At 39.5% G+C, this 25,000-nt stretch overlaps 1 non-coding gene and 1 pseudogene across 1 annotated transcript; one reads left to right on the forward strand and one right to left on the reverse strand.

Annotated features, from left to right (window-relative positions):
* Nucleotides 1–25,000, reverse strand: part of LOC138005974 (very low-density lipoprotein receptor-like) — a 50,818-nt pseudogene that overhangs the window by 22,759 nt on the left and 3,059 nt on the right.
* On the forward strand, nt 10,702–10,775 carry Trnas-uga (transfer RNA serine (anticodon UGA)). Its single transcript has one exon. It is a non-coding gene; the product is annotated as a tRNA-Ser (tRNA).

Genomic DNA, 25,000 nt, shown 5'->3' on the forward strand with positions numbered 1-25,000 from the left:
CGTCTTAAAGAGAGTTTTAAGACCATCTAAGACCATCTTATCAGATCAAACGGATCGTAGTTTTAAAGGGATTTCGACGCCGTTAAGTTCTCAGTATTTTCGATCAACGATCCTCTGGCCTCATTTCTCTGAAAACGAGAGTTCCGATATGAATCCTTGTGCTAAAATGTTAATTATTTCGTTTTAAATTCTCTTGGAAACCTATGGTGTCAGTCTTTTAGAGTCAGATGATCGTAATCGTGTCAATTATCAGTCCTACGGTTAATAGTCCTTATCTGAGAGGACATCAAAGTCTAATCATAGCTGACATCATTCTCATCCCCCGAGTCCGCTTTTCTTTAGGTCAGCAGCAAGAACACAGACTCTTGTTGTAGCTTGCGGAGTCTTTCGAAGCGGCTAGATTTCCAACTCATGGTTGCCACATACAAGCCAGATATTATAAATGCTAATGAGACCCATATCGATAATTCGATTCTCTCATTGGAAATCCTTGGTGGAAATTACATGATTTTCCGAAAAGATCGAGATCTTAATGGTGGTGGTGAATTAACAGCTGTTTCCAACAAATTGATAGCAACTCACGAAAGTAATCTGGATTCAAAGTGCGAGGCGGTTTGGATGAAAGTACATGTTATAGGAAATAAACCACTCTACATTGGATCCATTTATAGAGTGCCAAATTGCGCTATCGAACGCTTGGAGTGTCTGGATCAGACTTTGTCTAGACTCACAGCGAAATCTCTCCCAAATATAGTACTAACCGGTGATTTCAACTTGCCAGATCTCGTTTGGGACGAAGACGATGGTTACACGCTAAAACCTAGCCCCACCTATGGTACAGAAGTAAACACCAAGCTGCTTGATATTATAAACGATCACTCTATGTTTCAGCACGTGAAACAACCGACATGCAAAGGAGATATTCTTGATTTAGTACTCACAACCAACCCAAACCTAGTAAAAAATGTCCAGGTGGTTAATGGCATGAGTGATCACGATGCAGTTCTTGTGGATATTACTCTGAGACCGTCGATTAACAGAAAACAACCGAGGAAAGTTTTCCTGTTTAAAAAGGGTGACATAAATTCGGCTAGAAATGATTTGAAAATACGCCTAGATAGTTATCTTACTAACAACCCACTAGATAAATCTGTCGACGAAAAATACAACTTCTTTACAGAAACAGTTCTTGAGGTGATGAAAGAGCACTTTCCTCAAAAGAAACTGGGATCACGCTGGAATGTACTGTGGATGAATAGCTCAATCAAGCGTATGATACGTAAAAAGCAGAAACTTTATAACAGAGCACGCAAATCAAATAGCCATGTTGATTGGAAGAAGTTTAAAGATCTATGCAAAGCAACTAAGAAAAGGTTGACTCTCGCACATGATAAGTACTTGTTGGACCTCCTAAAGACCGATGACATGGACTTTGAAACTCGAAAACCCACGATGACCAAACGATTTTGGACCTACATAACATCACAAAAGGCAAGACAATGTTGGTGTCACCCCTTTGGAGATCACCGATGATGTCGTATCCGACAGTCGAGAGAAAGCCAATCTACTAAGTAATTATTTTAAGTCTGTCTTCACCAAAGAAGACTTGCAAAACATGCCCCCTGAAGCTACCAGCCCGTGTGCTGACATACCACCGATCCATTTTAGCACAGCGGGTATAACGAAACTTCTTCACAAGGTGGACTGCAAAAAAGCTAATGGACCTCATGGAATCCCTTGTTACATATTAAAGGAGGCTTCTGCTGAATTAGCTCGTTTTCTACAGTTTCTATTCACGCAATCGCTCCATACAGGCTCGGTTCCTCAGGCCTGGCTCAAAGCATCTGTTGTACCCGTCGTACACAAGAAAGGCAACAGAAGCCAAGTAGATAATTATCAACTGATTTCTCTTACATCGGTGCCTTGTAAAATTATGGAACACATTATCTTTCATGAAATGATGTCCCACCTTGATTCAGATCAAGTGCTAGTTAACCATCAACATGGCTTTCGCAAAAAACTGTCATGTGAAACTCAGTTTATTTGTACAGTAGAAGAAATAGCTTGCTCCCTTGATAAAGGTGAGGAAACTGATTTAATAATCATGGACTTTTCAAAAGCTTTCGATTCGGTTCCGCACCAGCACCTCCTAATGAAACTGCACTACTATGGCATACGTGGTATTCTTAACACCTGGTTAACACAATGGGTTACGTGTCGAAGCCAGTCACAGGGATCGCGTTAACGCAGAAATCGTGCATTTTTACGCAAATAAATTCCAAAAAATGCATCATCAAAATTTTAATGCGTCCCAAGACGCAAGACACTGACTTTATTAACTCACTCAACTTGCTTTGCTTTGTCAGTATATTCTGTTGCTTCGGCAATATGTAAAAAAATAATAATAATAAACTTATTTGAGCTCCCACCATTTGTTTGCTCATTGATCATTTGATCGATTGAGAAATACAAGTGCTCACACTTCTTGAACTGAGAAAGGTTGAAGACAAGGTAATTTTTACATAAAGTTTTTGGCTAAAGTTGGCTGAAAGAGTTTGGATGGTTGCAAACAAGGAATTTGGGCAATAAGTTATCTATGATTTTTAAGCTGGAAAAAAGAACTCTCGAGTTACAGTACTCAATACTGTCCAAAGAAAATGACTAGAAAGTTGGTTACTCTCTCTTTCTCATAAGATACTTTTTTTTCTCGCAGAGAGTCAGCAAGATTTTGGGACCCCCAAAAAATGCTTGGGACCCCAATTTGGCCGGACATGCGGGTCCCAGGACCCAGACTGAAAAATCCTGGTGCCATCACTGCAGTCAGTTGTCGTTGATGGGTACAACTCTCCGGATGTGCCAGTTCTATCAGGGGTCCCCCAGGGGACAGTTCTGGGTCCCCTCTTGTTCCTCTTATACATTAACGACATAGGAGAAAATTGTACCTCTAGGATGCGTCTTTTCGCTGATGATACTTTGATTTACAGCACTATCGAGTCTTGTAATGATGCCGCCAAACTGCAGTCAAATCTAACAGCACTCCAAGAATGGGCCCAGAAATGGCAAGTGAAATTTAACTCCAGCAAATGCCACGTTTTAAGAATATCAAGGAAGCAAAATCCTGTTGAGTCTAACTATGTCCTTATGGGAAAAGTTCTAGATTCGGTCACCCACCATCCTTACCTAGGTGTAGAATTTTCCAGAAACCTCGATTGGGGTCAGCATGTAAATAACAAAGTCATGAAAGCTAATCTATCACTCGGATTTCTTCGGCGAAACCTGAGTAGTTGTCCCAAGGGAGTGAAAGAGGCAGCCTACAAAGCCATTGTGAGGCCTCACGTGGAATACGCAAGCTCAGTTTGGGACCCTCACTTAAAAACATGTTAAACAAATAGATGGAGTACAAAGAAGAGCAGCACACTTCGTTAAAAACTGTTACACGCGTGAACCAGGAACAGTTACAAACCTTTTGAACGAATTAAACTGGATACCCCTGAAGAAGCGAAGAACAATCTCGCGTTTAACCTTTTTCCACAAAGCAATTCACGGTGATGGTGGCCTGGTCTTCCCAGACTATGTTACGAAGCGCAGAAAACTTTTAAGGAACTCTAGCCAAAACAAGTTTATTGAACTGCTGCCAAATACTGAGACTTATAAGAATAGTTATTTTTGTAGAACTGTCAAGGACTGGAACGCGTTGCCAAGCAAAACTGTTAACATGAAGTCTGCAGATCGTTTTAAAAAAGTTTTATTTGAGTACTTTAGTCAATGATGAATTTTTAATATTGCATAATGATTGATGCTTATTATTATTATTATTATTATTATTATTATTATTATTATTATTATTATTATTATTATTATTATTATTATTATTATTATTATCTTGTTTTCGCACATTGGATTTCCAATGGAACTTCCGTACTCCAGGAAGCTTGGTGACAACAAGTCTCCTCAAACTTCTAGGACCTTCCTAAGAATCCTTGCCGTGTTCAGAATAACACTTTTCTGAAGCTCGTCTATCTTGGTCTCTATACCAATATTCTCTAGTCTCTTCTTTAAATCCTTTGGAACTGTTCCAAATGTTCCAATTACAATAGGAATTACCATTGTTTTCATTTTCCATAACTTGTTCAATTCTCTTGCTAGATCCTGGTATTTCACTACCTTCTCGACTTCTTTCTCCTCAATACGGCTATCATATGGTATTGCAAAATCTATTATTTTGCAACATTTATTTCTCTTTTCAACAACAATCATGTCCGGTCTTCTTGTCTCTATCACGTGATCAGTCTGTATCGTAAAATCTCATAATATTTTACATCTCTCATTCTTTAGTACTGGCTCAGGTACATGTTCATACCACTTTTCATTGACAATGAAACCTTCCTCTTTACAAACTTTCCAATGGATCTTCTTACCCACCCAGTCATGTCTCCTTTTATATTCCTTTTGTGATAATTTAGGGCATTCACTCACAATATGATTTATGCTTTCATCCACCTTTCTACACATTCGACATTTACTGTCCTCTTGAGTTTGATATATTCTAGCTTTCATCAGATTCGTTGCAAGCGCCTGTTCTTGTGCTGCCATAATAAGTCCACCCCTTTTTCATTCATGGCGAAGAGCTTTAAATCGTCCATAAAAGGAGATGGTTGATTCTCTCTCCATCATCAGAGAATTTGTATGTTGGCTCAGCTTTTCTTAAGATGTGAGTCAACGGTATTAGTGCTATCACGAATAATAATGGTGACAGGGAATCACCTTGGAAAATACCTCTATTGATTGAAACTTCCCCAAGTGATGCCGATCCACACACTAACTCAACTCTCCAATTCTTCATGCTCTCCTCTAATAGTTTCCTGATTTCTTCATTTATTCCAAGCATCTTAAGACATTCTAAAATCCATGAATGCGGGATCAAATCAAATGCCTTTTTGTAATCGATCCAGGCTGTTGCGAGAGTTTTCTTTCTAGTTAGATTTTTCTAGTTTCTAGTTAGTTATTTCTTTCTAGTCTAGTTATTATTATTATTATTATTATTATTATTATTATTATTATTTATGGAATTTTTATTTATTTTATTTAGGCGTCTTGCGTGATGGTAACCCAGACTTAGTAATTCTCTTAACCTAAAAACACCTATTTGTAGAACCAGTACTTTTCAGGCCTCATGCTTTAAGCACATTGTTAAAGTCTGGAACTTTACTTGCTCCGTCTTACCATCCACTAGCTTTGACAACCCAGGTTCGTTCAGAGAATCTCTTCGCAATGTAATGCTTGCCCGTCTAAAAACCACATATGACATTGATTGGCCCTGCACGTGGACACTAGCCAGTTCGTGCTCGTGCCACTAAGTTCAAATTATCTATTCTGTATTTTTTTAACTTTCTGTTTTATAGTGTTTTTTAAGTCATAAGGGCGGCGCCTCGCATGGGACTTTACGTCCCGTTCGCGCCTTCCCTTTTGGGTGCAGTATTTTTTTTTCTTTCTTTTTTTTTTTCTAAGTTTTAATTTTCTGTTTTCTATTTGTTATGCACTTTTGTCTTGTTTAAATATTTGTCTGATATGCCCAATAAAGTCGTTAAAAAAATAAAAAAAAAAACCCGTTGCAGGGCTATAAATTTTTGAATAAAGGTTGAATAAAGGTTGCCACAGCCAGAAACTACGCGCAGTCACGTTAATGGTGTCATGTTGTAACCGTTGACAACCATTATTGTTTCGAATTTCTGAGAATGCGCAGAAGAGCCGAAAGTCCGTGATTCATGGACTTCCTGCTTTGGCTGTGGCCAGTGTTCTTGGCGCTGACCAATAGAAAAAGCGGACTCTGCACTACAAAGGCGCGACGTCCCACGGTAGTGCCCAGGCAACTGAACCAACCCTTTGATACAATCATTCGTTGGTCCATTCGAACGTTGCAAATAAATTAAAGAGTTTCAGGATTCAATGCAATCAGTATATTTTGTTATGAAAATGTATGCCCAATTACCTTTACAGCTCCTTCTGTCATCCGTCAGTTCGTAACCCGTATAACACGAGCAATAATACCCTGTCTTTGTGTCGTGACACTGGTGTAAACAATGCCCATTGAACGCTTTGCATTCGTCAATATCTGCAAAGAAAAAAAAAAAAACGCTTGAGGTTACCATAGTTCATACTACCGGTATTACTATTTTCCAGTTGCAGCATAATCTAGGCATTTAAGTTCTTCAAACAAGGACTTCTTGTTTTCAACTGCGAAATCTGGCGTTTATGTCTACCATGAATTAAGATAACTGTTTGTTTCCGTAAAAAAGAAAATCAGTACAATTGATCTCTCAAATCCTTAAAGTGAATGGTTCACGAACGTCGATAGAAAGCGTTTGCACGGTTTTTTGCGTAACATATATTTGAATTCCTATTAGCCTAGAGGGAAACTGAATCATTCAGGCAGGCCAACTTACCTGAGGTGTCATCTATTTTCCGAGACCATGCACGGAACGCATAATGTGAATGCTACATTGTAATGCAAATACAATACACAACAAAACTTAACCGCGGGAAATTTCAATTGGTCACAACATTGAGTAAGCCGATTTGGTCTATTGTTTATTTTCCCGCAAAACTTGGTTTTAAAATAGCCACTTTTCTGACGCTGATTCTATCAGACTCTTGGTTAATGGACTCTTGCTTTAATTTAGTTTCCTTGGTAGCGAAGCGATTCTTGTATGTTAGCTAAAATATTTGTATTTCAGCAGCTTCTATTAAACTCAAATCTCAGACAGTCTCTACACTTTTCGGTTTGGATAGCAGGCCAATCCCGTCATCTTTAACGAAAGCTGCTGTATGAACAAGTTTATGAGGGTGTCAGCTTACCGCAATCCTTTTCTTCCTCTCCATTTGGGCAGTCTCGATTTTTATCACACACTTCGGTATCGTTTATACAGGTCTCGGTGTTGCCACAACGAAACTCGCCTGCTCCACAAAAGGATGGTGGTGGGGTCGCTGCAAGTTGAACAAAATAAAATTTTACCTGATGTGCTTTCATTTGTTTTATCAGTTAGGTACAACATCTGACAAGGGAAAAATAAGAAACGTATCGAAATCAACCATTTCAACTGCATTCGATTTCAGCAGAAGCGCTTGAATTTCCCAGTCAACAGTTTGTGCTACAAGACAACTCTCAGGTAAACTAAGGCTACGGCGTGAAAGAGAAGGGATGGACCAAGAAGACTGACCAAAGAGAGCAATTCACTGGAGGCAAAAGATGATTCCAGTCATTCATGCAGTTTCCCATCAACGATTTAACTCGATTGGAATCAACGCCACTAGAGACCCATTCATGATTAGTAATTTTTCACGGATTTACTCATAGGAATACTTTTAATGTTTTCTTCTTCTGTGTGTACTGGCAGGATGTATTTTTATACTTAATGTATGTTTTAAGCCCACAACTATATGAGTTCAAGAAACCACTCTAACATGGTTTAGATTAATCGGCCTTTTACTATTAAAATTGGTGTGAAAGTACACTTCCAACTGTGTAATTTTATCCTTGATAATATCCATAAACTTTTATCCTTTAAAAAGAGTAAAAATACCCTACATATAGAGTAATTTTAGAAGATTTTTTTGGTGTAATAGTTTACACAGTAACAAGGTGTAATTTTACATTTTTGCATTTGTAACATTACACTTTAATTTTTAGTGTGCAAGGTTTTGAAAAGGTCCTTTTCTCATTGTCAGAAAAAAACCCAAGCTCTTGATGATCCCTGACCCTGGATAATTTCACTTGGCTGGAAGGAAATCAATGCTACTACAGATCCAGATTTATAATCTTTACCTTAAGTCGCATTTTTCTGAAAATTTGTCTTCTGGCTAAGACAAACATGATTTTGCCATTTTTGAAACTTATAAAAGCCACGCTTTAAGTTCACCAGTTTGTCATGTGACCAGTTTATTGCAAATGGCATACTTGAAGAATCGTGGAGTTTTGCACTTATAAGACAGTGTCTACAATTGGTTGGATGATGAATATTTAAAATGTAGAATTATCCTATTGGAATTTAAGTGACTTGAATTAAGGAACCACTCTCTCGCATGCACTCTACCCACAATTAGTTGGTCGAGGAGTTGGACCTGACCGAGAACTCGGCAGCGACAAGAAAGTTGATGAAATCACAGTAGTGGTAGTAACTCTTGCTGAGGGAGAAGCTGGGGTTTAAAGACAGCAGCCCCATGTTAGTAGATATTAGTATATGTAATCGCATGGGCCCGAGGGCAATTAAAGATTCATTTCACGCGTAGTTTCAAAGTTTTCACAAAATTGCCCCAAGTCCCGAAGCGAGGAGAACAGTTTGGAAAACTTTTGAAAGTACAAGTGGAATTCTTCCTTTATTGCACGAGGGAACATCTCGATTACATGTTTATCAAAAAAGAGCAAAATTATTGTGGGAAGCCCGCTGATTGCAGAGAGAAATTAAAGTTCAGGCCCCAGTTGTTCAAAAGATGGATAGCGCTATCCACCGGATAAATCAGTATCCATTGGATAGCGCAATTGGTTTCTCTATGACTTTATCCACTGGATAGTGATTTATCCGGCCGATAGCGCTATCCATCGTTTGAACAACTGGCACCAGTTCAATAAATCGATGCTGTCAACAGAAATAGCCCTGGACGAAAAGCAGTTAGATCAGAGTTAGGATCTGGAAGAAGATTCTCTTGTAATTTCGCTTGCTCCAGATAAGCAACTGTTAACCAATCACGGTCAAGTCATCATGTCCTCTTGATTACCAGAAGTGCCCTCGTGATTGAGGAAAAAATGCCCTCCGTCTCAGCCAATCAGCATTCAGTGATAAACTCTTTAAGCCTTATATGCACACTGAAATTCTCCTTAATGATCCCTGTATATTTTATTACAAAAGTAGTATGGATAATAAGTTGAAGGACCAAAGTGTTTTCTCCTCACGGATGAGTTTTTTTAAAATTCTTGAAACCCATCCTGTTCATTTTGTATAAATAAAGTGTGGAGAAAATTGATGTTTGTCTCCCTTTGGCCCTAAAGCGTTAAGAGTTAATTAGAAAAAGACCAGAATACATTAAAATTATCTTAGACAACACCGGAAAAAGTCTCGCAACTCTTGAAAAACAACTCGGGTCTTGAACAGGTTGTTAGTGTACGAAAGGGTTTTTAGCATTTCCTTTTTAATTAAAAAGTTATACTGTAAATTCACGCCAAAACGTTTTTTTCCCTCTACTCCCGAAGTACAGGTAGGGGGTTAAAGGTCAAGGTGGTAGCATAATTTATTAGGCGTCATGTTTGCATTCGGTGTGTGTATGCTTGGGTTCTGCTGAAAAGTGTTTGTTAAGGCAATGGTAACCTTGAGGGATTACGAGGTACGGATCGTTTTTTGGGTGTCCTGTGCAGCACGAAAATCCGGAAGAAGACAAGTGTACTTACAACAATTCCTCTCGTCGCTTTCGTCGCCACAGTTGTCCACTCCATTGCAGCGATGACTGGAAGGAACGTACCTTTGATTGTTGCAACTGAATTCTTTGGAAGTGCAACCGACGCTGCCTAAAGATTTTTTTAGAGAATGCGTCAGTGGGATCGGAATTCTACTTAAGACCAATAAGAACGCCATTTTAAATCCAAGTTCGAGTTATTGGTATCATTGAAAAGCTCTAGCTATTTTTTAGCTACTTTCAATCGAATAAATCCTGCAATAGACCTTTTTCGCTTGTACATTTTGCTTTCCCAATACAAACCATGTGATAATACTCAGGAGGATTGGTCCTTTGCTTTGCTCATAAATTAAAAAGAGCGCATGCAAGCATGAATTTGTCTGCATGTACTCTTTTTAATGAACAAAAAAAAAAAAGGACTAAAGCTCCTGAGTATTATCACATGTACAAGCAAAAAAGATCTATTGACATTTCATCAATTTGCGGTTTAGCTAGTGCATCTCTGCGCATTTCAGTTTCAACCAATACGACTGTACTCACAAACACATTCTTTCTTACGCTTCAAGCAGCTGAAGCTAAATGCAATTGCTTGCTCAAAACCAGTAACAATGACAAAATGAATGTAACAAGAAAGCCCAAAAGAAGAAAACATGACTTTAAGCTCGGGCTTCTATTGTAGTCCAATTCCGTCCTTTTGCAAGCCTCGAAAACGATGCGGTTACAAATGAAACCGCGTTCGTGTAGACGCTGCCTCAGTTGATAACGTTTCGGTTGATGATCAAGCCAGTCACCTTACACCTTGCTAGAACTTCTATATGGAGAGAAGGACTGTTTAAAGCGACAGTGACCGACGTGGATGATACAAATACTATGAAGTGAAGCTACATGTATGAACTTCGCAGTTATGAGAGCAATTTTTGCAATTGCGTAGAGAAGCCTGAAAAATTCAGGACTTCAACGGGGATTTGAACCCGTGACCTCGCGATTCCGGTGCGACGCTCTAACCAACTGAGCTATGAAGCCACTGACATTGGGAGCTGGTCATTTGTGGGTTCTAATGGTCCCGTGAGGAATGAATCAATGATGAAATGGTATATGAAATGAATCATATGTGATTGAATCATGCTGCGAAGTTCATAGCTTCACTTGATTTCGTATCCGCACTTCATATATGATTCATTTCATATACCATTTCATCATTAATTCATTCCTCACGGGACCATTAGAACCCACAAATGACCAGCTCCCAATGTCAGTGGCTTCATAGCTCAGTTGGTTAGAGCGTTGCACCTGAATCGCGAGGTCACGGGTTCAAATCCCCGTTGAAGTCCTGAATATTTCAGGCTTCTCTACGCAATTGCAAAAATTGCTCTCATAACTGCAAAGTTCATAGCTTCACTTGATTTCATATCCACAGTTCATATATGATTCATTTCATATACCATTTCATCATTGACAAATACTATGGTCGTTGATGCGACTGGGAAACCCTAACATGCAATGGTGCCCGGGAAATTTGAAGATAAAAATGAGAGATTCGGAAGTTCATGTATTCTTTGGAAAATTCAAAAGCTCCAGTAATAACATTATTTCCTGCCGCTTTAAGTTATTTTTTACTGCTGGAGTGAGGTTCCCCTTAACTTGCTAATGCTTTAGATGGCAGAGGGACACTTACCACAACCCGCCTCGTCACTTCCGTCAGAACAGTCTGGCGTACCATCACAAATCCAGTTACGATGAACACAACTTTTGCCATCGGTACACATCTTTTCGTCTCTACGGCATTTTAGCGGGGAAGGGGTAGCTCTGGTTACATCTAAATCAACTTGTTTATGCATGAAAAGAATTATTTGGCGACAAATAAAATAGGCAGGAAAAGAAGAAACAGATCTTACACTTACAAATAGCGACCTTCAGATTGGAGTACGAGGTTGATTACGAGTATGAGTTCTCAATCTCGACCCCAGAACTCTTCTCTTTTGCGCATGACTGAGGGAGGGCCATGTGCAGACATAAGATCCGAGGCCCTGGTGACGACAATGTATGAGTTCTCAGTTCCGAGCATGGGCCTTTCGAAATTTTTCGCTCTTTAAACCTAATGCGCGTGCTCAGTATAGGAAACTCATACTCCAATCTGAAGGTCGCCACTAGTTCTTTGGCAACGGGGGAAAAGGGCGAAATGGCAACTGGAAAATCAGATTCCAAAGCCGGATTCATACAATTATTGGATGCTCTACCCATGGACCTTTTTTCAGAAACGGCGGCCATTTTGACGTCTTTTGAGACCTGGACGGCAACCGGAAGTGAGCTGTTCTCCCTTTTATCTTGTCTTCACACAACCACCTTAGAATTGCCACAAGTCGACCTCACGAAAATCCCACGAGAAAATGTTTTCGCGAGCGAAGCATGATTTTCGGAAGCGAAACGGATGAGCAAGTGACAAAGTTGAGAGAGGTCGACTTGTCTGGCTTGCAATATTTTCATTTGCGTTTCGCACCAAAAAGGGGATGACGTCAATCGCAACTTCTGCGCTTGAATGGTGCAATCCGACGAAAACAATCGAACACGTTTGTTTCTCTGAAGTCGAAAGACTTTGCACTAAAGGCATCAAGAACAAAGACGAAATAAAACGAAAGCTTACTTCAATCTCGAGTCGCCGCTTGGAAAGGAGATCTCCAGTAAAACTTTTTCCACGAACACTTTGTGCCGTAATTGTGCTGATAGAAACGAAACACTATTTCGGAATATTAACGAGTAAGGAAAGCTTCGAATCGTCAAGAAAGTAAATTGATTTAACTCATGAAAGATCACGTACGCTTCAGGTGAAGAAAACGGCATGCTAGACCGGTATTAAAAGACATGCTAGACCGGGAATAAAAGTAGAGATACATCTTAGTAAAACTACATTTGCAATGCAATGACACTCGTCCATGAAGAAACATTTTAAAATAGTTTGTTTGAGTCGATGAAAACTGTGTCAATAGTTGTTGAGAATCGCCTCGGGACTTGCAGACAACAGGTTATTCTTAAAATTTAAATGTCCTCCAACTGCTGCTTTGAACAATTGTCTCCTACATATGACAAGGCTAAAGACTATATCTTCCATGAGTGAAATCAGTGGAACAATTACGAAGACGATAGTATTGCAATGCTCTCCAAGAAAACGATCAAAATCGTAGCGGGGGGCTAGCTCAAAGGTCAGACATTTCCCATCTCCGGTTGGGGCAGACACAAACAAATCTCTGCAAGACAGATATGCTTGAATTGTTCTCTATTCATGTTGAAAGTCACGATTCACTGCGTATGGCAAATTTTGATTGACAACTCTATCACCCTGGGGTCCACAAGGACTACTCTGATTAGTCTAATTGTAGCTCTGCAACCCGTTTTTGGGGTTGCTACAACTGGCGCCAATCAAGTACGAAAGTCTTTCGTCCCGCCGCCATCTACATGAGACGAAGGATTTTTCGAAAGTCTACAACCACCTCTTTATTGCTAAGTATCTTTTCTCCATTAGAGATGATTAGTTTAAAAATCTGGGAAAGATGTCATCGTCCTGGCATGTGAGTTCACTTCCGGTTTCCGTCTGCCTCTCCCAAATGTCGCATGCTTAAGCTCGCTATATTTTAAAAGACCACGTACCGGTAGTACTGCAGCCTGTCTCGTCTGATCTGTCCAAACAATCAGCCCGTCCATCACATCTGTCGCGACCACGGATACATCTACCACTTTCTACACAGCGAAACTGTGATGCGTCACAAGTCGATTTGTCTAGGATACCAGAAACCATCCAAAACAACAATTAAAACAGGTTTTTGCCGCAAAGGCAAGAGGAACTCGCAGATACCGAAGCTCCTTTACAAGGCTCCACCCACGAGTATCCCAAAATGGGGTGTTTTCACATCACGTCAGAGCAGCCATGTTAACGGAGTGAAAGAAAGAAACAGCAGACATGTTGAATTCTACTTTTAAGAAAATTATTCCTTTTGTTTTAGTACGCAAATATGGCTGCTGGCCACATGAACAAAAACACTCTATAGTAAGAAGATTCTACCACTTGAGACCAGTGGACTCCTATACCTTACAACGTTATTCAGAAGGCTTCTTAACGACATTTAACGAGGAAGAGAATGCCTGGGCAAGTGTGTTCCGCACTTTTTCACATTTATCTTCCTTTTTCTGTACACCTGCTACTTAACATCACCAATCTCAAGTTCTGGAGAAAACCTAGCCACACTGTCAAAATATAGCGGCTTGGTGACTAGTCACCAAGTCCCTATATTTCCACCGAGCGGCAGCCTGCTTACGTGCGAGGAAAAACCGTTCCTGATCATTTAACTTAGTTCCTAGTTCGCTTAGTTCGCCAAAAGTGAATAAACTTGGAACAATCACGAAAGAGTTTGAAAATCGTGATCCACAAATGACGTTTCATTGTAATCACCAAGGTGGATCAGAAGGTCCATTCTTGCAAAGACGACAAGAACATCGAAAATTTTATCTGTACATTATCGACGCGATCTTAACGAACGAGCCATCTTCTTCGCGTTTAGTTAAATAAGAGTTTAAGAAAAGACGTCGGCTAGGGCGACGAAAGCATCACTTAAGGACGTTCGTGCCCAAACTGTTCCCATGTACAGATTTTTTTTTAAACTTGCCACGCAGAAAGGTTATGATCTACTTTTGCAAAAAAGGCAAAAAAACAAAAAAAATTGGGGGTTAACCGTGCTTCTTTTCGAGGTAAGGTGCATCTTTAGAAGCTTGGGTTATTTTAAGACGATCTTAGCTTACAAATGTCAGCAATTAAAAAAAGTTACATTAGCGAAATTTAGATCGGGTAAACATACTCAGTTCAACATAACTAATATAACTAAATAAACTTTTGCAGCTGATGTCTTTTTCTGAGGTCAAATAGACCTTGAAAAGCGACACGTATTTGTCTAGGGGCACGTTCTTTTGGTACTATTCCGGAATAGGAATACACAGAAAAGACGGTATTTGTGTTTTTTGGAGATCTATTCTCTTTTCGGAATGAACGCGGAATACTATTCCCTTTATTCTGCTCCCGATAGCAGAATGAAAGGAATGACCGGAATACGGTTCACTCGGAATATAGGCAGAATATGCTTTCTTTTGGGAAAGTTTTGTTGGGAAATGATACGCAGCTGGCCAGTCGCCCAATGGCGGCTTAATAATTGTGAAAATTCAAATGCAATAGCGATCCAAAATGTCTACGGTAGATGGAAGTGGGCTTGACTTCAGTTCTGTTTCTTTACCGGTGCTTGACCAAAAAGAGCTGTCAGTTTATGTTATCAAAAAAGAGTGCCCTTACCTGGTCAAAAGGAATGACGTTGCCATTAATATTATTGGTTTGTTCAAAAACTTTTCAATAAAGTCAACATCCAGAAGAAGAGCGTATAGGAACGCCGTCCTGCACCATGCAAAGCACTCACAAGTACAAAAAATTATTCGTCATCTTCCCCTTTAAAGTTTTTAGCAAATGAAGCAAACCGAAAAATCGAGGAAACCGCCAAGCAACTGGTATCAAGGGCTGTATTTCGACATTTCGTGTTCCAAATTAACTTTCGGGAAACCTTTTTAGTCGCCATATCCGCGGTGTCGTCGCCATGCCAATGCAACTGGCGCATGAGCAGATACGATAGTTCCCAGGTCACCTTCGCTAATAGTATTCCGTGTTCTTTTGCGAGTTGATATTCTGCGTATTCTGTTATTCCTAATCCGGAATGGGAATAGCCAGGATACTCCCAAAAGAATGCACCCTAAGAAAGAAAACTTCGGTCACACAAGAGCATAAAAGGCGAAATATTTGTAACTTCTCATGTATAGTTTTTTTATGTCTTTTGTTAAAATGGACAAAATCAGGAAAGGAAGTGATCTACGGAAAAAAAAAATGGGGTCACTGAGCAAGTGCCTACCTTTGTGGTCTACGATGCATGACATGTGCGTGACATGCGCGAAAAAATGTTCAGTAGCAATGGGCGCGAACGGCCTTAAAAATATAGTTTGAGCTATCTTAAGCTCCCTGCTTTTCGTTTGGTTTTTGAGGAGACAGGAAAACTTGAGAACCCGTATTAGATCACCTCAATGAAAACCATTGCTTGCAGCAACCTCGTTCCAGGCTGGTGTTTGGAGACAACTTACGACAATTCCTCTCATCGCTTCTGTCACCGCAGTCATCTTCTAAATCACATACAAAGTCTGCATCGATGCATCTGCCGTTTGTACAACGAAATTCCATTGATTTACACGCTGTAAAAAAAAAGAAAAAGCATTGTCTGTAAACACCACAAACTTTAAATAGTATCGTTGACCTGTACAATCGAACGGTACACTTAGTGAAACTGCGTTGCGTTTTTCACCGTTTAATCTCAACTAAACTTGCAGTTTTTTGACTCACTTACAGTTTAAAAGCTCCCTTCAACTCCCGCTTAACAGTTCTCGTACGCATCATTGTCCATATATGGTACAACTACTCGAACCTCCCCTCCGGGGTGGGACTGATAGGGGTAGGCCCACAAAGCTTCGCAAATCTTTTCCGAGAAGCTGTGGAGATACATGTAATCTATACGCAGAAGAGTGATGAAATGCTAAATTCCGAACAGAACTTAAGTTCCTGATTTTAGTCCATCGCAAATTGTAACTATTGCTCAAAAAGACACTCAAACGAAAATAGCTCTGCGGAGTTGCATTATACCCAAGCCAAAGACCATTCCACTGGCCGGTCCAAGACATTCAAATAAGCCAATCAGAACCCAAGGCAAAACATCATGTCAGCGTAAACGCAGGAAAACGCGTGCAACCAAGAAACTCAAGTTTGTATTTTTGATTGGCTTCCACAGCAAGATTATAATTCTCACCAATTAATGGTCGCAGAAACTTGATCTCCCCTCTCCCCAGCTGCGTATCACTCTTGATCACGTGACTAACCACAGTACAGTAAAAATACTCACAAGTCAAGAGACAAATGCTTCAAGCGACTGAAACAGAAGACTTACTGTGGAAGCAGTTCTGTTCGTCTCTGTTATCTCCGCAGTCATCTTCCCCGTCGCATCTCAAACGCTTATCAATACAATGACCCTTGGAACACATGAAGTCGGAAGAGCTGCATGTCAGCGAAACAGGTGCTATAGAAGTGATAAAACCAATAAAATTTGCGGCAGAAATTGAAAAACTACTCCTAACTATGAAAACGACAATTCATAATCATTCTTCCATCAAAAACGACCATCTCCAGTTGAACCAAGTTTTCAGTGACCATGGAGTTATCGGAAGCAAGGAAGGAATCGGAAGCCACCCGAGACTTAAACGAATTTGGACTGCCCGCTCGGAATCGATTCAGAACCGCTCGCATTTTGGCCTACTGTCCAAGATTAGCGTCCGCATATGCCTTTACCACAAGGAATCTATTTTGAGACACTCGCTCGTTTGTGAAAATTACCCAGTTTTCGATAAACAGAAATCGGCCGATTAGGTATCTGCAGCTTAATGTACGTAACCGCAAGTCTTGAATAACTGTATGACTAAGTTGACGAGAAATGAAGAGCAAGGCATGCAGCAAACAATGCACAAGATATTATGGACCTTTAGACTCTAGTACGAGGACGAGAACAAGTACGAGATTTGACTGCCCGCTTTTAGCGACAAATTTATAACCTGTACGATTAATCTTAATCTTTGTTTAGCAGTGTTGCTTAGTTATTCTGATTGCTGGTAACAAAGTCTTTTTGCTGATCAAAAAATGCCTAAACTGCTACCGTGTTGTTGACTTGTTTTAACACGACGACATTTTTGTAAACCCTCATACTAAAATGCATGACGACAGTATCACGTTTTTCCCGCCAAAATGACACTAGTTTGCGCGCGCTCAATGTTGTTCTTTGAGAAAATCTCGAAATCGTAGTCGTTCTCGTCCCAGAATCTAACGTTCTTTACTTACGACATCGAGGTCCACTGTCCGTTGCCTCATCGCTATTATCTCCGCAATCGTTAGCACCATCGCAAACGTCAAATTTCAAAATACACCGGCCGTTGGCACACTCGAATCTGTCCGTCTCGTTACACAATCGGGCCCCTAAAATGAAAGATGGGCTCATCAGTCACGAATATCGAGAGCATAAATCCAGTCTTGCCATAAGTCCGAAAACCTACTTGCCTCATTAATAGACCCTTCCACGGTTTTTGTTGCTATCTTAACTGGGGGGCAAATGCGGCTAAATTTACATTAACTGTATGGGATTTTAGCTGGTGGGTGTCACCTGCAGATTGTAGGTTAGAGTTGCAGCTCACTGTTTCCCCAAAGCTGAAACAACCCAAAACTTTACCAATGCTAACATTAAGCCTAAAAAAACAATGTAAGCCTAAGGTTAGCATTTTTTTAAAGGTTTGGGTTGTTTCAGTTATAGTAAAACAACGACCTGCAACTTGCACTTTACCCCCTCGGGATTTTAGCCAACTTTGAACCGCTGTTGCGCCGCTAAAAAGAGATGGATTTTCACAGTGAGTGTCTTTTAAAAGACATTTACACTGAGATTATTATCATGAAATTTAAAGAACAGATTCAGCCTACAACGACCATAAATGAATTTTTAACATTTCATACAAACCCATCTAAAATCATCTACGGAAAATTGCCGCGAAATTAGAAGCAACATGAGAAGATATATTATCTGAATTTACAGACGTCATACCTTCCTTAATAACCTTATTTTCGGTTGAATGAATGATATCAATAAGACTATTTAATGTAGTAGCAAAAGTTGGAAATCTGTCTCTTTGTCTCTGCAAAATCCCATACATTTACTGTAAATCTAGCCTTGTTTAATTTGCATTCGTTTGTTAGTTTTTTTTTTCTTTTTTTTTCTGTGTCATGAAAAGTCTTGCCTGTCATTCCCTTGTTAAGTGGTGTCTTTGTGCATAGAGTCTTCTGCGCAGATTTGTTAGGTTTGAGGGGGCTGGGGTAATGCGTAGATTTCTCTGCATGGTGCACACAAGAACATTTAATTATTAACCTGCAATGGCGTCGAAAGTCATTGTAATGCAAATGGCGTTTTAGTGTATCTTTAAACAAAATACACCCTCACGGAGCTCAAGAATTGAACATCGATTGGATAAACTTAGGCAGTGAAAAATAAATCTTTTTACCACAATTGCTTGTAATCTCGCAATCTGATTGGCTAATTTGCCGTTGTCGATAAGAGTCTAGATAACGCTGCTCACGTCATGCTTGCGTCAATTTGTCACACAATGTAATAGCCAATCAGGAATGCTCATTTTGGGAAATAAACCAATTATATTGCGAGAAAGTTATAGACAACGCTTGCTCTTTCTTTGAGTTATGATTTTGGTCACGCTCTGAAATAAAAACTTTCTTTGGCGTTGAATATTGTGGTAAAAAACAAATTGAAAGTGGTTCTTCCTTGTCTGTACTCTTATCGACAACGATATTCGTCATCACAGTGGTCAAAATTTGTTGTAGACTCAATCGGCTACGCCTTGTGAGTGCACAACATTTTGACCACTGTGATGATGAATATCGTTGTCAATAAGAGTACAGACAACACTGAACCACTTTCGATTTGTTAATTGGAATCTTAAAAGCAACGAGTAATGGACTTCGACAACAATCTTTCGCCCGTCAAGCCGAAATCCAAGTGATTTGTATTTCTAAAATTTTGCCAAGTGTGCTGTTATGTAGAACACCGAAAACAAATGAAAAATTCTCTGGTAACTCAGCATGGGTTCAACAAAGACAGAGAAGGAATCAAACACCTTAAGTGGATCTGTGACCTCTGTTGTCTTGCTATGTGTTACTTGTACTCAACCCTTCACAGTCTTACAGTAACAATTGGAAATTTCAAGTCATTGTAACGCGAATGGCGTTTGAGTGGATCTTTAAACAAAATATACCATCATGGAGCTCACGAATGGATCGTCAACTGGATGAACAAGACAGGCAGTGGAAAACAAATATCTGTAATCTTTAAAGCGTCAAGTAATGGTCTTCGACAACAATTTCATTTTCGCCGTTGGATATCAAATGAGCTTTGTTTCTAATATTTTACTAACTTGGTATTATATACAACACTGAAATGAAATGGCAATTCTTTTATGGATTTAACATGTTGAAGGAATCGAACATCTTGAATGCATCACAGTGTTTACTGAAGTAGCATCTAAGTTGTCTGGAAACTTACATTTATTTTGTATTTAACTCTGCAAAGGTAAAAAAAAATTGGAAATGTGACAATGAAAAATTATTTGAATGAAAGCTTGCTGTCTCTTTTGTGCTTTATTATTTACGGTCAAGGTTCTTTCGAAAAGGGTTTGATGTGAACTGTCAGAAATTTATTTAATTGCTTTCTGACACCGATTGTGTGTGTGTGTTGTTTGCACGCACGCAATTGAAACAGGAAGGGTTTTTTGCCTCTAATAGCAAATATGTTGTTTGTGACATTTCCACCTTTTGTGAATTTCGAGCTCAACAAATTTGCATACATATGTTGAAATGTGATGCACAAGGATTTTTGTGGTAGCGCACTGTAAGCAGCGCATAAGTCACGAAAATAAACAGGTCTGTTGGAAGCGTGCTTGAGTTTCAACAAAATGAGCCCCAAAATCGGCAAAGGTTGTCATGCTGATGAATAATAAAGTAGCTGTTATTCCCAAAACAATGGAATTACCTGGAGATAAATAACCTCGTCTTGGAGAGTAGATGTTTGACTTTGCAGAAACAATTGTCAACCTCAAGAGTTGGGCGATTGTGATCTTTGTTCAGGGAATTCGCACATTTCTTGTCAAACTTTATAATACTTGAAAGAAAAAGAAACTAACAAAAACAAAAACCCGGTATCTTGCCATCATTTGACACAGATGCTTCACTGTTTCCTGAGTAAACATGCCACGGTAACTTGATCCACGGCGCCCGCTAAATTCGATCTCACCTTCGATTTACATGTGCATCAAAAAGTAAAATAACAAATTTGAACGTAGCAAAAATCCCGCAAAATGTTTTTTGCTGATGGTTACTTTTCATATTCGCGCTTCAAAATTAATGTTGTATTCATGTCGTAAATTTTGTCGCTGATGGCAAAATATTTTACTCTCGATCGACAGTCCTGAAAAGTTCCTTCTGCTCTTCCTAAAACTGTGTATCAATATTTATTTACTTTTGCATCAATATTTGTTTTGCATAAAGCAATCTAACAAAATCTGTACCTTGCTTAGTTCGCATATTTGGGCGTTAAAATAGAATTTTCGGTCCTATGCTTCTGTTACAAAGTGGTATCTTTTTTAGGTCACCCATCCAGATACTAACCCCGCCGGACAGCGTTTAACTTCAGTAGTATGATCAGAGAGCACGCTTAAACTTGTGGTGAAAAGAAGTTGTGAGGGAACTTGGAAATGATCAACATGTCAGCCTAGAAGCTAGTGTTTCTCGATTCCCTTTTATTTTCTTCAATCTTACTGGGTTTAGTACTTTGCTACAACAAGTTGCAAAAGTAGTGGAGACACTTCACCTTCTTGGGGCATTATTAATTTCCCTATGATCTCTCACACTGCAGCCCCCCTCCCCCCCTTATCAGTGTTGCTAGCAAGACAAAAAAATGTTGGGAACTTAAGCAGTCAACATTGAAAGGGGGAGAGGGGAGAGGAAGTGGGAAAGGTTTAAATTCTAGATACGGCGGGCATTGGAAGCTAGAACAGGTGTTTTTTAATGAAAGTGTCTCAACAATTTTGCAACTTGTTGTCTGACTTGGTTGTCACTGTACTGTCATACGGTCACTTTGTTTATTGGAACGGGAAGGCGTCTATCGTTTGCGTTTAATATGGTGTTTCCAAAAAAAAGGGTTTAGATCTCTGATCTGCTGTGAATGGAAAATGGCCAGCGATAAACTGGATTTTGGCGGGGTTTCGGTATGACGTAATTTGAAGGCATTTCAGTGCTTTCTGTGGGTCAAGTCGAAAATACACATAATTTGGTACACGAAAAGGTGTGATTTCCATCCTTTCGCTTTTTAAAGTACGCTAGAAATATCCTGGAACCGATTTCGAAATAATTTGCCTTAAACACCTATATTTCGGTCGACACATGACATCTAAAGCACGCGCAACATGTACGAAATTAGCTGTTGTTTACGAATGAGAAACAGACATAACCTCTCCTTTAACTGCGATCGCATGCCATTTAAAGGGAACATCCACCTTCCGAAAAATCAATTCTTAGCAAACATTGTTATACAAAGATACATTTTCATAGAGGTCCATTTGTAACACTACTTATTGCTTTCGGGCTAGTCTGCTTCCAGAGAAGGGATTGGTAACGCTTACTAGCAAGTCTTCTAAGTGACGTGTCGGGTACAGGCTAATTCCATGTTCTTTGGAATGACTGACTGAGCACAATGATCAAAAGAAGGCACCCGATTGTGCTAAATCCTTTGCGAGATTTGTTTTACAATGAGATACAAAAGTGAACAAATTTGTACCGGCTACACATTATGACATTTATATGAAACGGTCTACACGGTCTACCACAACTTTTCACTGAGAAAATAATATGATATCATATTTCTTGCTGTTGCGATGGTAGACCGTGCTTGGATGGTAGACCGTTGGTAAATGGAATAGACGATATGTACAGGATTTCTAACTGTGTGAGCTTTATTACGAATCACCTGGTAATGTATTGGATTGATTAGAAAAGAAAGTACTAGTTGAATTGTGCTGTTTCGTCGAAGATACGATTTTCAACTGTAACGCCACCATCCCGGTTGACGTCATCAAGAAACACAATAAATGGTATTGTGTTACATAATACGAGCCATGTGTAACTTTCGGAGCATCAGATCGGCAGTGCAAAATACTTTGCTCGCTTTAGTATTTGGTACGGAGTCTTCTGTTAGCGATGATAAGTATAAACACTCGAAAAGCGATGCTATCGTATGTCAATAATTCATAATCTTTCGTGTTTGGTACAATGTGCTTTGCACTTCGCGTGCAAACTTCTTAAATGTTTCAGAGCTTATACGATATTTAATGATTGTTTCTTTAGTTCCTGCTTTTCTACGTTGAAACGTTTCCCTATAGGATTCAAATCCGGAGTGGCAAAATCATTGCAATCAATCAGACAACAGGTTGCAAAAATAGTGGAGACACTTCACCTTCTTGGGGCATTATTAATTTCCCTATGATCTCTCACACTGCAGCCCCCCTCCCCCCCTTATCAGTGTTGCTAGCAAGACAAAAAAATGTTGGGAACTTAAGCAGTCAACATTGAAAGGGGGAGAGGGGAGAGGAAGTGGGAAAGGTTTAAATTCTAGATACGGCGGGCATTGGAAGCTAGAAAAGATGTTTTTTAATGAAAGTGTCTCAACAATTTTGCAACTTGTTGTAGCAACCACATGTTTTCTCAGGGGGCTATTTACTTAAGTCTTTTACCATGACTCGACAACGATATACAATACCAAAAACAACATTGTGTACTATTAGAGCTACATGTTGAACTTGAATATCCTGGAAGACAAAACACAGCTCATTTGACAATATGGAATAAAGCGCTGTTACTGCACTACCACACGTACGCGATGCGTGCCTATTTTTTTCTAAAGATGACAGAAATTTTTTCTTTCTGACAAATGATTAATCGGCTGGTAGCCAGGTTTTTGGCCTCAGAAAAAGGTCTGTTTCGTCGTATCAACATGTGAGCCAAAGGGCCTCTGTTGGCATGACTTTTATGTGACCCCTTAAGGACGTTCACGCCCATTGCTACTGCGCATCTTTTCGCACATGTCACGCACACGTCATGCATCGTAGACCACGCAGGTAAACACGATGCTAAAGGCGCAAAAATCTTCCACAAGAATGGAACATGAAAGTATGTGGCATCATGGGATAGCTGCGGACCCAGGTCTTCTCGGTAATGTCACGCAATGGCGTGACAGTGCGAATAGACAATCGCTTTGAGAACTTCGCAGCGATTTTACTCTCTTGAATGCTCGGTGACCCCCATTTTTCTTTCCTTAGATCACTTCCTTTCTTGATTTTGTCCATTTTAACAAAAAACAAAAAAAATCTGGACGTGAGAAGTTACAAATATTTGCCCTTTGATGCTCTCGTGCGACCGAAGTTTTCTTTCTTAGACTAATATTTATCGTTTTTCAAGGTCAATTTCACCTCAGAAAGACATCAGTTGCAAAGGTTAATTTAGTTATATTAGTTATGTTGAACTGAGTACGTTTACCTGATCTAAATTTCACTCATGTAGCTTTTTTATTGCTGACAGTTTTAAGCTAAGATCGTCTTAAAGTAACGCAATCTTCTAAAAATGCACCTCATGATCTCGAAAACGAGAACGGTGACCCTCCATTTTTTTTACCTTTTTGGGAAAAGTAGATCATTACCTTTCTGCGTGGCAAGTTTAAAAAAAATCTGTACGTGGGAACGTTTTGGGCGCGAACGTCCTTAAATGGTCTTAATAACCCCCGACTTGAAAAAAATGACTGGAATGCTAAATATTTTAATCAAGAGCCAATACAACGTAGATTTGATTTTAGTGCTGTACTATATTTCAGGTGGCCAAACCAGCCTTCTTCAGGTACAATGAGAGTTAACATTGAATTGCTTCTATGTACATATATATAGTAAATGGATGTTGACATAATACTGGAAAAAATGTGACAAAACATGGCAGTTACAACGAATTTGAATTCAAATACTAAGAGTAACGGAAAAATAACGGAAATGATTCCAAATAATAAACTGAAATCTACTATGTTTCTTCGCGGATATTTTTTAATTTTTTATTTTATTAGCTTCGCCAAATAAACAAACAAAACAATTACGTATACAGAAGAACATTGGCAGGGACACCGCAACAGCTGTGGCCAATTACAGCGGGCCCGGAATTAAGACTGTTGGGAAAAGTGCAGCGGTGTTCATTAAAACAGTCTCTTAAACATCGTTTAGTTTCTCCTATGTATGGTAAATGGTAAATGGCATCTGTTACATTGGATCATGTAAATAAGGTTTTTAGTTTCACAAGTTATGTGAGAGAATTAATAGAGCGTGTTTCACCAGTAGAGAATGTGTAGTTGGTTTGTCCATGGAAAATGTAAGGACAGGTCGTGCAATTTTTGCCAGAGTAAAAAGAACCGAAGGAAGTGCGGAATTAGGATGAGTTACATTAGGGGACAGTTTAGCTGTTAACAGCAGGTCTCGAAGGTTAGGGGAGCGCCTGAAAGTCACAACAGGTAGATGTAGGAAAGCATATTTGCAGCGGTCAGAGGAAAGAAGTAGATTGTAGTGTTTTTATATTATGTTGAAGATGGAAGGAAGTGATGGATTATAGGTCGTTATGAAAGATATGCGTTCGGGTTTGTTAATCTGTTTAAGTTGTAGGGTATGTATGCGGGGAATGCCTGGGGCGCATTGTATTTGGAACGCTGCACTTCAATATCACCATAGTTAATGGAGGGGAATGGTTATGAAACCCGGCAAATTTCTTTGTTGTAGGCTTTTGTTCTCTTTTTTTGACCTTGACCAT

This window comes from Montipora foliosa, chromosome 6, assembly GCF_036669935.1.
Source record: "Montipora foliosa isolate CH-2021 chromosome 6, ASM3666993v2, whole genome shotgun sequence".
In the NCBI taxonomy this organism is placed as follows: domain Eukaryota; kingdom Metazoa; phylum Cnidaria; class Anthozoa; order Scleractinia; family Acroporidae; genus Montipora; species Montipora foliosa.